Source organism: Gymnogyps californianus, chromosome 2 (genome assembly GCF_018139145.2).
Source record: "Gymnogyps californianus isolate 813 chromosome 2, ASM1813914v2, whole genome shotgun sequence".
NCBI lineage: Eukaryota > Metazoa > Chordata > Aves > Accipitriformes > Cathartidae > Gymnogyps > Gymnogyps californianus.
In genome coordinates, this window is record NC_059472.1 from 27,439,999 (window position 1) to 27,455,748 (window position 15,750).

Below are 15,750 nucleotides of genomic sequence, written 5' to 3' on the forward strand. Positions count from 1 at the left end.
AGCAGCCTGCAGAATGGAGCAGCCACACCACAGAAGCAGCTCTTCACTGGTTTCAATTCTAGCCTTGACCACTGGAGAATGAGGTTCAAAACCTCTGCTCACTCCAGATCTCCTTTCATTTCAAATCGGTGGGTGCTGAGCATTTAAACACATCTTGAAGAAGTACCCATCCTCGTGTCTGAGACCTAATCTGTAAACCATGGTGCTGAGACCTGGCCCACCAAAGGCTGTGGGACACTGAGGCACTGATGCCGCTGGGAAGACCAAACCTGACCTCCCATGACAGGGCTCTGTTTTTCCTGGAATCCAGGTGCAACAGCCTTGCAAGTTAGACAAACAGCAGATAGGTCTAAAATATAACTATGTTCAAAAAGTACAACCCACTGTTCCCAAGCAACCAAAGGGTTCATACATCAAGTTATATTTTACCTGAATGAATATAATGTTCTCGTCAACCACAGAACATTTAGGTGCTCACTGATTACGGTTTGTCTCATGAGAGAATTATTTGGGAACAACTATCATGAAACAAACATTCCTGAAGAACTTTACCTCCAGATATCCTTAGAATCATAGAATAATTTAAGAGGGGAGGGACCTCTGAAGGTCATCTCATCCAAACACTTCTTCAAAGAACGGATAACTTCAAAGCCAGATCAAGTTGCTCGGAACCTTGCTCAGGAGCATTTTGCAAATCTCCAAGGATGGAGATTCCACAAGCCCTGGGGACAAACTATTCTTGTGCTTAACCCCCCTCTCTTCTCCCCCCGCCATGTGTTCAAACAGAATTTCCCTTGCTACTGCTTGTGAGCATTGCCTCTTGTCCTTCTGCTGTTCAACTCTGACAAGGGGCTGCTTCTCTTTTCTCTATTACCTTCCTTTACTTGTTCCTCAGACATGAGACTCCCTTGCTTCAGTTAACTTCGTTTTCAAGTGGACTCAGAAAATAAGGCAGTCTTATTAGAAAAATAACCAGACATGAAGCTAATAAAAATGCTAATTGTCTTTTATATCAATAGACAACGTAAGTTAATTCCAAGCCTACGGACACAAAAAGTATATTAAAGGTAAGTGCAACAAACTTCACTTTAGTGGAGCAGTAGCAAGGTGTGACTAAAAAGAAAGCCACCCCTGTGCCACAGTAACTCTACTGTGTGTGAGTATGTTGAAAACAGGAAAACCTTAGCTACCATCAGGATCATGAAAAAGAATAGTTTTAATAGTCATATAATAGAGCAATAAAACAAATTTCAAGTAAGAGGAAAAGAATGCTGAAATGTGATATCACTGTCCTTTTGCTTCGAAAGTGGTGCAGAAAGAATCCCTTTCCTGTAGCATCTTCTGGGTTACCATTTCTTTCCAAAAACATACACTACATTAAACACTGTGGGCAACGTAGAAAGTTTTTCGCATTCTCTTGAACGTTACGTCATCTTATGGCAGAGGAATGGATACTAAATTGAAGATTATCCCAATTTACACAGCCTTCCTTCAATCGTAAGTTTTTGTTCTGACACTCTTACAGAGAGAAGACACCACTATCTGAATAATCAGCAATACCTTGCCTCCAGATCCTTCAGCAGATAAAATCCCTTCTTCTGCATCCCATGGTAATCTTATCACACTCTTTTTTCTCTGTGTGAAAGCCTCTAAATGCCTTGTTTCTACCCACTCTTATGATGCACTGTGCCGCTGCTAAGTATTTTACAGACACATCATTCGGTGCAAGTGTTAGTTAGGAAAACCTGCAATTTTAGACTGTCTAGATACTTTACTCATTGGCTTAATTTCAGCCAGCTGAAATGGATACTTAATCACCTCACTGAGGAAACTAAGTTAACAGTGTATTTATAAAGCAGCATATTAACCCAGATCTGTAGGCTGTCATAATATAAATCACTGTGGTAATAGATTTTACAACATACGACAGAAAATATGGCCATTCAAAAAGGAAAGCCTATGAAGTGTAATAATTAAAGTCTAGTATTGAAATAGCCAGTATCTTCCTGCCCTCAGAGACAGCAAACCGATGGAATTCCAGGGCCACAGCCAAGCAAATTCCATGAAGCCTGCGGGACAGCTAAAACAGTTCTTGAAAAACCCAATCTAAAAGCATTAACATATTCACATAGTCCTTTGTTTCCTCATATTAATTTAAAGTATCTGAAAAGATATTTTATGAGACTACTACCTTGTAGTCTCCATACTTTACAGAAAGTTTCACATGAAGAAAGCACAGTGCATACTAAATAAAAAAAGGGGTTACTTTTTAAACATGAGCCCAAAAAGACTTAAATGCTTTCCCTCCCCAAAACTGTTGTTTGCCAAACTGACTTAATAATCATCAACAAGAACACATGAAAATCCAGTGTATTGTACACAATGCTACCCTCGTGGCTAAGAAGTTAGAGAGAAGACAAAAACTTCTGTGCTAATAATAATCTGAATTGTAACATCAACTTTTACCGGTTCCAGAAATAAGCCTGAAAGATATAGAGAGGCGTAAGAACTTTATTTTTCTAAACAACTTTACTACTAAAAAGGATAGTAACCTCAGAAAACTCACGCAACAAACAGTTGCACTGAACTATCTTGCTTACTTTAATAAAAAGTCTCATCCTTGCTTGGGACTTAGTGAACTAGACACACACAAAATATTTAAGTTTGAAAGAAAGTATTTTAAACTACCCCATACATGCATCCACAGATTATAAAAAAAAAAATTAATTCCAAATTCCAGCAGTTTAGAAACGAGTCAAACTAAATCCCCCAGTGTACTTGCCAAGTGCTCTGAAATCAGGAACCTTGTTGCTACGTCTCCAGCACTTTCTTCCAAAGTGTCAGGAACAAAAACAACCCAGTCTGTGTACAGTAACGCAGAACACAGTGACTCGCATGCCAGCTTCTTGAGAAGCCATGAAAATATATTAAAAAAAGAGATTGCTCATTCAAAGACACCATCCAGACGAGTCCATATATTTTATTCAAAGTTCCCACTACACAGATCCATATTCCCTGCTTCCCAAGCCATAGTCCATTTTAATTTGCATAAAAAAATACAGAATAATTGAGACAACAACCCAACGAAATGCAGCTACTTGCACATTTCATGCAACTGTGTACATTTTATACAACTGATGATGTAAGAAATTAATTCCATATACAATCAGACTTGCATGGCCTGGACTCTATTATTTGGACATTTTTGCCCTAATTGTTACTGGTCTATAATTCCTGCAGAAAAATCTCTTCTAGGTGATCTTGAGCAATGCATTCTGTCTTTATATCTATGCTTCACATGCTAATTAAGATATACTCCTGTTCTCTTCTGATCTGATTGCTAATGACCTCATTGATAAAGAAAAGGCTGTCGTTTTGCTGCTTTCTTAAGTACTAGCTGTTACTCAGATTAGACGGTTTAACATTAGATAGTAGTAAATTAGGTAGTCTCAGTAAAGACCTTACGGCTTTGAAACATGATCCCTTTCCTGGGGTTCTGGGGAAATGATCTACATCGCACAACACTGTATGTCTCATTTTTCCTAGGAATACGAACATGGCACCAACTAGAAGGTGGAGAACAGCCGATACAGATGGGATGATGTGCTTGGCGTGGCTGCGGCATACGCTGTCCCATCCTGCTTGAAGGAGCGGGGAGGAAGGATAAGACCTTCAGCCATGGTCCACTAAAAAGAAATGGTTAATTCATTATTATGACTGAATTGTGCACACTTTAATTGAATCACGCTTTTAGGATGCTTGAAAAGTTTGTTTGAAACGTGCTCATCCGGGCAAGAGAAATACACCACTGCTACTGGACAACTGTTGCAGAAGTTCAGTTGTTTTCCAAAATAATCAATATCTGCTCTAGACAGCTCCAAATCTTATGAAAATGTCACCCTCCCTTGTCACAGTGAGGGAGCACAAACAGCTGAGATCGTTACGTGCCAGTGCTCTCTCCTAAATACTTTAAAACCTGTACTTTTAAGATGTATTGCCAAAACAGAAAACAGATTGATTATATGCAAATTTTTCAATTAAGTTTTGGAAAGTAATCAGGAAGACTGTGCTTTTCATTGTATATGCATTTAAAATTTTACATAGAAACTTTAACCATCTTTTTTTATCATTTTCTCAGCCTCGTTTTCTGTAATCCCATAAACAATGGGAACACAAAACCTACATCTTCCTGAATTTAAAAAAGTCTAAGAGATTAAACTAATTCTCATAGCAGTTATGGAAAGATTTCTCCTGACCCCAGTGACTGCTTAATTGACTGTGGAGTGCTTTGTTAAATAAAAATGCACTTGAGCATATGGCTGGATAGTTTGCTGATTCAGGTTCTTAGCAGTTGCTTTTGTTTAGTTCCTTATTTTCGCAAATGACACAAACCATTTTCTTTTGCCTTTTTCCCTCATAGTTCCTTTTCTCTTGCTACTGTTGAAATTTAGACTTTTTAGCTCTTGTGTTGATTTTGCCTTCTCTTCCACTGGTTTACAATTCATTTTCTTCCTCTTATGCAAGATTTCTACGTTCTGACTCTCATAATCCATACAGGCATTTCCCTTCCACCCTGTTAAAACCTGTCCCATGTGCTCAAATGCGCCGATGCAGTTATTTACTGACTTTTTTTCTATCACAGATCAGTTTTGTGCTGTCCCAGTTTAGAATTACTTCCCTCAAATTAATCTTTCATTCAGAAATTTGCAATATTTGTAGGTTAGACATTAGGCAGAACAGTGCATAAAATAAGGCATATGTAGCACAGATTTGTTGTTTCAAACTGTAATTACTTTGAGTACATTTTGCCAAAGCTGAAATTGTAATACGATTTCACTGGAGGGAGGGGAAGCTTTCTCCAAGATACAATAATTTTAAAAAAATATCTTGCTTTAAAACACATCTTGGGACAATTTCTACAGAAAACCTAGTTACCAGAATGTCACGGAGAAGTTCCTGAGAAGGTAAAGCAGTGAGATGCCTGATGACCTTCCTTTACACAGGCTGTAAAGAACTGAAAAGGAGTAAAGGGAACCTACACTGGGAGACCAAAGATTTGGGCACCTCTTACAGCCGGTACCCACTTTGCCGTACCATGACTTCATTTTCCAACTCTTCTTTTACCTCCTGCTGCCTCGAGCCATCTTAGACCCCGGTGTCTGATAAATGAGGGCCTCGTCTGCAATCAAAGACTTATTTTATCTGCATGTATAATATAAATATATATTTTAATATAAATATATTTAATATATTTTATATTAATACATTTTAATATTTTATATTAATACATTTTAATATAAAATTTTATATAAATTACAGAGAATTTTGGAAGTTCTACAAATTCTCTATGTATATATATATTTTCCCAGGGTTTCTAAATGATAAACCTGTATGTGTGGATGTCTTCCTACATACAGACAAAGTTTGTGTAAGCGCCCACATGGACATTTGCTCTGTGACAGCACTTGTGTAAACTTCAGTAATATATTTTTCTCCTCGTCATAAATGGATTTTGATTTATGCCCTACCCAAAGGAAAAGCGCTATATACATTACATAAATTAGTTGAATGTAAAAAATAAAATCTGCATAGGTTCTTTTTAAATTTTTGAAATAATTGGCTTCTATATCATGCGTAATGTTATATCTTAGACTAGGCAGCTATGAAAATAGTCTGACTCTGATCTTCTTGTATTTGGAAATACAATCTGATTGCACATAAAACCTTGCTTTCTAAAAACCTTAAAGGGAAAGCACAACTAAGGCCCCCCAACCAACTCTGGTTTTGTCATTTCCATACATTTGGGCACCTCCCATAGCCTTCTTAACATCTTTTTAACGTGATAAGGACATGAATTTAGTATGCCATGCTTACATTTTTATTCTACCTCAAAATCAGAAAAGAATTAAGTACTTTTAAAACACCCTCTTGCTGAAATGTTCAGATTCAGGAAGGTGTCATATTTGGAGCATTACCGAGATACTCCTCGCAGTTTGCGCAGCAGTATAAAAGAAGTTCATCATCTCTCAGCTGTTCTCACTGTTCAAAGTGAAAAGATCATGTCAAAAGCCTCCATTGGCTCCATCACAGAGCCAAAAGTCTCCAGAAATGTTTGCATTCCAGCGATCCTTTATTCTAAACAGAAAACCCATAGAAAAAAATTCTGCACCTGTTTATGGAACTTTTATTTACTTATTCTTAAGCCTTACAACTATCTACTATAGGAATAGTAGATTTAGTAGAATTATTTCAAAATAAGTAACTTTGGACCACTTGAAGAAGGTTACTAAGCACATCCTTAAATTCAAGCACATTGAGAATCCCACTGAAATTACTGACTAATTATATACTTACGTTTAGGAATATGTTTCCTGAATCAGCTTTGTCTTTGTAACATCATGATCATTTCAAAAGGGTGAGAAATAAACGACTGTAATTTCAGGGGACAGAAATAACATGAATAATCAGATTCTCAGCATAAAAGAAAGTAACAATAATCTTGCTTCTACACTAAATCATCCATAGGAATAAAAACAAAGGCAGAGTATAAATATAAAATTTCTAAAGATAAAGTAATTCATGCTTTCTCAATATTTTCCATGAGGTATAAGAGCCTCTTTAAAGTTGTTCCAGAAAAAAACCCAAAAACCTCCAAACTTTTCAAACTTGATCTTTTTTCTTCATTTTTAAGAATGTATCTGTTGCTATATTAAGACATCTATACACATTTTAAAAGCCAATTTCAAAACTAAGGTAAAGCAGGACTTGTAACGAAAATGCTGAAACGTATTAGAAGTAACACTTTATGCATATCCGAACATTTTCTGCAACTTTGAAATTTGAACTCAAAGTCTCTAAACGAAAAAATGTTAATCACAATATCAAATTACAACACATGGAAGAAGCCAGTCAAAAAGCAATCATATATCAATTGTTTATGGTTTACCCAATAAAACCGTGAATAATGTTTAAGCAATGTCATCTGCTTGATCTGTCTGTTGCTGGAGTTTAAACAGCCAAAACCACCACCATTACAGAGTTACAAGGAATAATTATGTATATGAATACATTACTGCTTCGGAATTCATTTTCTCTCCATCTGGTGTACATTTTATTTTGACCACAAATGAGGTACTATCCTAGGAAACTAATTAACAATTATTGTAAACAATACCAAAGAGAGCAATCTGATTGATCTACTGAGTGCATTCCTTGCTTGCTCTATGGCACAGCAACAGCAACCAGTCTGTGACCATGCTGGGCAGGAGCACGGCACTGTCCCTATAGGTAGCAGGTGTACATTTCAGCTTATTTTTGTTTTCTTCTGAAAATAAGAGACACTGTACATACCTTCTGAAGAAAAGCTGCAACATCAATATTTCAAAATCACTTTCCACAAAGCTGTACCACAAATACTGCTGAATTCTTATTCTGTCAAACAATCTGTAAAGTGTTAGGTTTTTTCAAACGGTTTAGAAGGCGCAAAGGCTTCCAAGGGCACAATTTAAAGACAAATTTTGTCTTCAAGACTACTATGTAAATGTAAAGATCCTTAGGACAGGGACCACTGTTATCTGCTGCGTCATATGCTACACTGAGTGAGGAGTGGACAGTAATGTTGCTGCAGAAAACAGAAGTTTTCTGAGACCACAAAAGCCACTTAGATTATTTTTAATTTAGGAAGAAGGAATTAATTTATTATTTGTACCACACTACAGTACTAACTGGGATTGGACTTCATGGAAAACATCTACACTGATAAATAACTGAGGGCCAGAAAATGAACTTATGCATCAGACCCTTCAGTGTCCACACTGCTTCAGTTTTTGCTCACTCCCTGGATCTTTTGGGCTGTTCCAGGTAACTGAGCAAAGTTTGGAGGAGGGATCACTTCAAAAAACACGGCCAAAAGGCAGTATGGATAAGGTTACATCAGTTCCATCTTTTTCTGCATACCCAGTCCTTCAATGCTATATCCCAGAAGTATTTCCATCCCCACAAAGCCCTAAAAATCCTCGTGCTGCACTCTAAAACATGCATACATACCTTCACTTCCATCCTATAAAAACATCGCCCTGGTGAGCTGGACAAACAGCCCTGAACTTATTTCAGAAACTTTAAAATGAGAGGAGCACACAAAGAATAATGGCTGTTTCTTAGAGCCACAGGCACACCACGCAGGGTCCAGCAGAGAGCCAAAGCCAACTGCTGTGCCACGCAGCGTCGGACAGGCTGCTGCGAAGAGCAACACTGACACCAGCCAGCCTGTGCCACTTGGCTTCACAGCCAGGGGCTGTCTACCCATATAACTAGAGGCAGTTTCGATCCTGAAGAGCCTAAGGTTGAAGAGACAGGACGGACAGACAGACAGTCAGAGTGGCAACAGAGGAAGACCACCCTGACTCCTGGCAGTGGGCTGCAGCAGTCTGCTGCCCTGCTTTCCCAGTCAAGGTCTAGCTGTGTGATGCATCCAGCAGGTTAGTAACTCCTCAATTCAAAATTCAAGATACTGTTAATATTATTCCCTATCCAACATTCAGTTTAACATTTTTAAAAACCTAACTCCATTTCTGTCCATAGTTAACATACCAAGAGATTTCAATTGACTGAGCAGCAGTTTACACAGGATGATCTCAGGAGATCCCTTCCAACCGAGACGATTCTGCAGTTCTCCAGCTGCATGAAACGGATGACTTGCCAGTAATAATGAAGCAAGCACTACAAAGATGCCGTAAAACTGATCCTCGAGTTTCTCACTCTTTTTTTATAATATTACCTGTGTCTACAAAAATGAGAGCAGAAGCAACATCCAGCTGGGAAGTTGTTTAAGCTGTTGTGAAATCCAGCTGTTATTGTTGGCTGGGAGCAGTTCCACTTTCCAATGGCTCTTAAGAGATTCGGTTTTCCAAGGTGTTGACCATCTTCAACCCTCATTTCCATCACCTGCATTGGGACCCAAAATGCATTCATACTTGATGTCTTAAAAATGCTTTATAAACCTATAAATTATAAAACAGAGTAAGGCCTTTGTTCAGGCTGCTGTATAAGAAACCGACTAAATATTAAGTCCTTCAGTGAAAAGCACTGCACGTCCTCTTATCTAGGATCATCTAGAACCAGAAAAACAACAAAGCTTTAAAATCCAAATACTTTAGCACTTTAAAATTTGTTTACTTCCATAGAAATGTATGCTGATGCTGAACAGTACACCTTCAGGATTTCCTGTTTCTCAGTATTGCACACCTAAATGCTTCCTAGAGCTTTACAATTCCGTCTCAATTTCTCATCCCGCATCCACGCGTAACCCAATTCTCTTTCCTGTTGTACGATTCATCATATTACAGACAAACCATTTAACATCTACGACCTTATCTACCACAGCAAATCGGTGGCCTGTATAACGAGCACAAAGATGCACCTGTGTTCAACTGATAGCATTGAAAGAGCAACCATTAATTCACAACGTCTCATAAAAATTAGGCTTGTGTAAGAGCACATCCTTTACAACTCAGTCATAAACAAAAACTAAGAGTAACCACCTATAGGTTATCAAATTAGGCCTTCGTTTTGAAGACAGTTACTGGCATTTGAAGACTATATTCACTGGCATACAGAACATGCTAGTGCCCTCAAGCAACTGTGTAGCCATGACTAAAAAGCCAACTGTGTTCTGTTTGAAATCTTGGACTAAGATATAGCTCCAAGTTGTTACAGAATGTCAAGCAACAAGAAAAAAAAATTTAAAACATATGGATTTTCTTGTCTTCCAAATTTTAGGTTTGAATTACTGCTTCTATTTTTTTAAATTAAATTGCTCATCTGATTTCCATTATGGAATGCTTAAAAAAATTAAACTTAAAAAAAATGACAAGCCCATCTTGCACAACGATGCTACAAAAACTGTTCTGAAGGCCAAATTGAAAAGAAGGATATTGTTGGCTGATGAAATACAATTATCTCATTTTATGCTAAAGTGCTTGAAAATATCCCAATAAGTATAAATGCTGTACATTTTATCTAAATAATAATTATCTTCAAATGGAAAAGGTAGATGAATACACATTTTGATTTTTCTGTTATTACAAAGATTCTCACTTCCTGTCACCACTATGCTGACTTCTCTCAGATGATAAAAGATAGCAAGAAAAACACCTAAACAAAAATGTCCTCTCCCAAGCAGTACAGACAGAAACATATTAAAAAAACCTCCAACCAACAGCGAAGTTCTCTTGTTTGTTGCTTTGCTTCCATGCGTTATCAGAAGAATTTCAAGGCCGGAGGTATTTCTTAACCTAAAATCTTAGCACGTTCCAATGCAGCTCTCCAAATGAAATAAAACCCTGTGTATTTACTGTTATGAAATATCTGAAATATCTGTTTTGTTTGAACACATCCACAGCAGGACCAATCATAGCTAAAAGAAAGGAATTTCATGTTGTCTTTTAGTACTTAAATAAATTACAATAACATATATTAAGCAGTAAAAAAACCCTACTTGCCACTTTGTCTAGCTTAATTATCAAGCTTAGCTGCTTTTCACTGACTTCATTCTATCTAACCTGGTGAGGTAATTTTAGCTTGCATGGTATAAATCATTGGCAAGATTAACAATACATATTAAGATGATGTATGTTTTATTGCTGCTCAGCTAAACGTGTCAGCTAAAGTAATTATGGCTATGAAGCTGCATTTATTTTTCCATAATGGGACCCTTTAAGTCACACACATTTGGAATGAGGCATATCCACCTCAGTCTCTTTCAAGAGCAATTTTTAACTGCATTACATCATTTAATATGGGGTTGAAAGTTCATTATCCAACACACAAATCGTTTACTCCCAAAACTCTGTAACTTTAAGAGGATCTAGGGAAAAGCTAGGATTATCAGCACTACAGAAAGTAAATATATATGAAAGTGTATCTCGAGGACTGGATGGCTGAGGGAGATGGCAATGGAATTTAGGACCTTCCATTTCCAAGTCACTCTTTTCATTATGTACTCTATGAGTAATAATCAAGAGTTGTTACTACAAACTATTTGACATTAGCTCCCTGGCCTGAGTCCAGATACTCATGGATGAAGTCTAGATTTTGCAAAAAATCATCATATGGTTGGGACTTTTACTGGCAGTCGCAGCAGAGGCAGTAAGAACCGCACATGCAGAGAAATCATCATCTACTCCGAGATGGAGAAGGCCTTTCAAAAAGAGGTGAAAGGCATATGAAATAAGTGATTTCTGTGTAATAACTGGTGTAGTTTATGTCCAACTAACAAAGTATTTGATACCACATAACAAAGTCTGCCAGAAACACCCCATACTTGTTGGGACTGGTGCTCTGTGACATAGAGAGACTCAGGGTGAATTACAGAAGTTCAAGGCATCCGCTGAGTGAGATAGCTAATGCTGTGTGACAAAATTCATTACTGCTGTCCAGTCCAGTCTGACATAGCCTTCACTTAATGAGGTGCAGGAAGTAGAAAATGCTTTAATGAAACGTGCAGCAGCTGCTAAACTGGAGGGAGGTGCAATCATAAAAAGATCCTTGGAAATACAAACGAAAAATAACAAACCGAAATTCAAGTGGAAAACGAAGGGTGCGTTGCTCACCGTCTGCCCAAATGTGGTAAGAAGAGCTCTTTGCACGGGCTGTGTTCACAGCCCCCATGGTATACAGGCGAGAGCTCCAGGAGTCTCAAGCAAGGACTGAGGTGAAACGGGCGAAGTTCTTCAGTAATGACTTCAACAGTCCCCAGCCCCAACAGCAAGAGACTACAGTCCGTCACTGCAATGCTTCAGCTATTTTCCAGTAAGACGATTTATCTGAAAAGCCCTAAGTATGATAGCTCATATGAGAAATGCACGGCTAAGCATAAGAATGGAATGGAAGACTTGTCTAAAGGAATAAGCATCAGGTGAGTTAATCCTACTGAATACAATACACCAGCATCATAAATAGGCTGAATAATCAGAAATACCTTTAAAGCTGTTCTAGTCTGTCGGCTGGCTCCATCAATCAAAGGCAAAGTAAGCATAAACCCCCAAACAAATGTCTGCCTCACTGTGACCTAGGAGGCTGAACCTGAAGCAGCTGTAAAACTGAACTCAATCTGAGGAAATCCTCAGCTAAAGAATTTCTGAGAAGTGTGGTCCCTTTGACCAGCATGGCCACAGGAACTAAGGGACCTGCAGCCTGAAGCAAACACACAGAACAAGCGTTTCTCTTCTGTCCACGTCTACAGGTTCTCAGTAGCCTTTCCTCCCTTTTTTCCACATACAGGATGGTGCTCATAAAGTGAAAGACAGAATAACCTGATCTATCTGAAGTTAGTGCCACTCTCAGCTGGGTGTTGGTTTGGAAGACCACCAGAGATCCCTTCAAAACTAAAATATTCTACGAATATCATGCTTCATATTTACTCATCTGTTTTGCACTGCATTTTAGAAAAGTGTGGTCAAATTTTTACGATTTGCAAACCAACTGTTGGAAGGTACTTGCTCAGTTTTATAATAATGTGTGTTATTGAGGCCACTGATAACCTTGTCAAGAATTTTTTGCCCAACTTCGAGACCTTGTCTGTTCTTCTTAAAATACATAAATAAATCTCGCAGAGAAAAGACACTGAGTTTCATACACAGGATTTAACAGAGACTTCATAATCAAACATATTTACTAAGCAATAGTTTTTGAATTTAGCCTGCTTTGTCTTATTTTTAGATTAAGGCTCTGGAGTTGGCCAGGGAACTCAAACTGTGCAAAACCCCCACTATTTATTATTATTAAATTATTAAAAATATGTTGGTTGGTGTGTAGCAGGCACCCACTACAACATGCCCCACGTAGGCCACCCCTTTGATCCCGACCCATAAGCTATGAACAGACCTGTCACCTCTCCCACAGCCGAGCGCTAAGATAAACCTCTCCTCCTCACCTTCCCAGTCTGTCCTTCCTAAAGAGCCTGTACCATCCAATGCACTGCTCCAGTCACACAAGCTATTCCACATTTCTTTTTATTCCCAGTGATGTCCTAGATCTGCTACAGTCCACAGTCTTCCAGCTCCAGTGCCAAAACTCTGTAGCTAAGAAGTTTTATCCAAAGGGGCTATCAAGTGGGACAAGTCAGCACATACCCTACAGTCTAGAAGTTACAGTGGTATACAGATTTTAAATACACAGTTTTCTCGATACACCCACATAGTGCCCAAATGTCTCAGTTCAATTATAGCCTAATTCAGGAAAGCAATCCGTGTCCTACTTGTCCCCCCTCAAGACTCCCACCATTAAAGGCACTTTTTTAAATTAAAAAAACTGAACAGCTCTACTCCTACACACAGCATCAAGGATGTTTCACAAAAAATGTCAGAAGCTCAAAATGGTCTAACTAGAAAAAGACCCTTATCATAATTTTTGTAATGTGTCCTTGCACTAGAGGGGGCATATCACTTGTTATGTCGGGGAAAGCTACCATTCTTTTAGAAATAACAGAGTCTGCAAAACCTGAGTACAATATCAGAGGTGTGACATTCAGTTTCTTCTCTATTAAAAACAAACAAAACTTTTACTTGATTGTCACAACTAAAACAGAAAAACTAAAATGTAAAGGTTTGGAATATCAGCAGGGTAATTTTCCTTAAGAATCTTTTCGTTATTGTTTTTACCGAACAGCACAGTTTTTTAAGTTGGACTTAAAGCATTCTTTCATTATTCTCCAGCTTCTTGTCCCATGTAGGTTTGCTCAAAGATCTCCATGTCGACTCTCAGTCTGCAGTTGTCTGCAAAAATTGTGATAAAATGTTCAGAAGCAGATGGATAACATACTCAAGCAGCAGACCAAGCAGACAGCAACTACAGCAACTAGATCAGTGACATAAAACACAGTATGTCAAATACTGATAAATATATCAGAGATTAAAATAAATTAAAGTTTTTAAAATCCGTTGAAGTGATCGGCACTTCTACCAACCAGTTGAAGAAGGTGCAATGAAAGCTGCCAGTGAAGCTACAAAACAGCTCTCTCTTTCGGGGAGCTCACCAAACCCTGAATGTTTGAGACCGCTGTTTATACGGTGCAATTCTTCAGAAGCACATGAAGTGTAAAGACACACGCAAGTAAGACCTGTACAAAAATGTATATTGATATTTTTCATATTATTAAGTAAATTATGAGCTAGAAAAAGCAGCAAATACTTACCTTCTTTTCTTTCCTCTTTCAGAAAGATATTTTAGCATAAGAACAGATCCCACGGAGTCACACACAATCCATCTGTGTTTTGTTTCTGGAAAACAGGCTACTAGCTTAGTTTGCCATCTCTCTGCTTGGCTACTCCTCTAGCTATTCTAGCCCTTACGTTTGTATTCTCTCTCGCCTCACTGTTCTTAGCCCGGGTATTTTTGTGCATTTCATGCAGGTACCCCCAGTTAGCAACAACGTTCCCGATTCCGCTTCTGGCTTTTTGTACTCCAACATTCTGCATACAGCTAAGAGAAAAATGGTTCTTCATTAGATACGCCATCTTTTGTCCCTCGCTCTTTCCCAGTCAGTGGACCCTTATTAGGATTTCACAACAAACTATTGCCTATTTATACTGCTGAGGTTTTATTCATATTTTAAGTTTTATAGGATACATAAGTATATGAGGAAGAATTATTACAATCTCCACGTCCTTAGCTTCCTCGGAAGAGTATTCAAATACCTTCCAGAATGCAATTATTAAAGTGCATCTTTATGAGTTATGTAATAACCTCAAAAAAAAAAAAAAAGATATCTTGCTCAAATGTTTTCATAAGACATTATTCTTCAGAAGGAAAAAAAAAAGCTTTAAAAAATAAAACAGCATTACTCACATCTAGAAGATTTGTTTCTGGACAAACACAGCATCTTCAGACTCTTCATGTATCTAATCTCTTCGGGTATCATGACAAAATATTTGCAGGACTGATGAAGTTCAGGGAGCCTTTGCAGAGAATGTAGCTCCCTAGGAATATTTTTTATCTTCTTACTATTTAAGCTTATGCACTCCAATTTTTCTAATTTGTAAAGAGGATAAAGCTTTTCAACTGACACCTTGATGTATTTATTTAATCTGGAACATAGAGACTACATCAGTTTATTTTGAATTTTACCAAACTTTTTTTTTGTGTGAACAATTCTTTTTATGATAAACCTGTTTATAACATACAGAGGCAATTGCTTTTAGTTGTATTCAAAAGTACATACACCATATGCCTCTAGTGATTAATCGTAACCCATCTGCTGCTTTTATTAGTCTCTCAAAACAAAGGAATTGGTGGGTTAGTGTTCTTACTGGAACCAAGGAAAGCACACAAAATGCCTTCTGTATTTCAGATCCTATTTTTAAATCTGCTCAGCTACTCACATAGATTAAGTAATGAACACCGGCTGCTTGTCAGTCATAAATACATCCCAGGAGATCAGCTGGGAGATAGGAGAGGGCAGATTGCGTCTTCAGGACTAAAAATAAAAAGTTGTACTTGCAACAATTCCATGGCCTATGAAAGATGATGGCCCAAAGTGTTGTCTTGTCTACCCAGATGATGCAGATCGGACATTCTGACATCCACTCTCACCACAGCCTTCGAGGTATCTCCGGGGCATTCAGCATTCGCTCCTTTGGCATGAAGGCTGCTGCACCCCTGAAGACACCACTTACCCAGCACACCTATGCAGTATGTCTGATCAGGACCTCCCAGAACATACACCACAATTTGGCTGCACTGCGACCGCCCATA